A 1,256-nucleotide genomic window follows, 5' to 3' on the forward strand; every position below is an offset into this window, starting at 1 on the left:
CCGTAACTCACAAAGCAGATGACATCTACCCCATGGACTGATTCTTCTAATATCAACAGTGTTTGCATTACGCCTCATGTTAACTGTTTTCTGGACAGACCTGCAGTTGGGCACCACTAACCACCAGAGTTTCCAGCATCTGGGACTGAGCCACCACTTGTAGATCAGTAAGCTCCAGGTTGTGGCCTTATGATGCTCTACTCTCACAAGAACTCAGCTTCTTCCAAGTCCCAGGCCCATGTCACAAGGCACAGGTCAGCAAGGTCTGGTTCCCAGGGAAAGGCCCTGCTAGAACTTGAAAACAAGGAAAGGAAATGGAGGAACCAGAAGGAGAAAGGAAAGTAGGGCTCATAGAGCCATCACAAGTCACCCCACAGGCTGCTAAAATAAAATATATTACTTAAATTAATTTACTTGCTTCTTCTTACTTTTTTTTAAAATTGTAGCTACTAGAAAATTTAAAATTACACATGAGGCTCTCATTTTATTTCTATTAGACAGTGCTGATCCAGACCGTAGGACACTACTTGGCGATCTAATTTCCTCAACAAATAAATTGCAAGAAAAAAGAAAAAAGAAAAACCTATGGATCGAAACAGACCTAAAAGATATAACAACCAATTGCAATATGTGGACCTTATTTGTGATGCAAACAAATTATAAACACAATGCCATTTATGAGACAATTGGAAATGTGAGCACTGATTGAATTATATTAAGGAGTAATTATTAATTTTTAAGTTTGTTAATGGTATTTTGGATGTGTTTTAATAAATTATATTTTTTAGAGATCCATACTGGAATATTTGTAGATGAAACGATATAATACCTGAGATTTGCTTCAAAATAATAGATGTTTCAAAATTGGCCATGAGTTGTTAAAGTGTTGAAGCTGAGTGATGGGGACATGGAGGTTCATTATACTATTCTCTCTATTTTTGTATATGTTTGAAAATCTCAATAGTAAAAAATATTAAAAAGAAAGAAAGAAAAGAAATGCATCAGGCCTAAGTCCTTTCACAAGAGAATTTTAACAACAACAGCAATAAAAAACCTATTGCCATCAAGTCGATTCAAACTCATAGCGACCCTATAGGACAGAGTAGAACCACCCCCATGGGGTTACCAGTGAGCCGCTGGTGGATTCTAACTGCTGACCTTTTTGGTTAATATCTGAGCTCTTAACTACTGTGTCACCAGGGCTCCAATCTAGCCTCCTATAATAGAAATACCGTGAATGGGTGGCTTTAACAAAC

Source organism: Trichechus manatus, unplaced genomic scaffold (genome assembly GCF_000243295.1).
Source record: "Trichechus manatus latirostris isolate Lorelei unplaced genomic scaffold, TriManLat1.0 scaffold00096, whole genome shotgun sequence".
Lineage (NCBI taxonomy): Eukaryota > Metazoa > Chordata > Mammalia > Sirenia > Trichechidae > Trichechus > Trichechus manatus.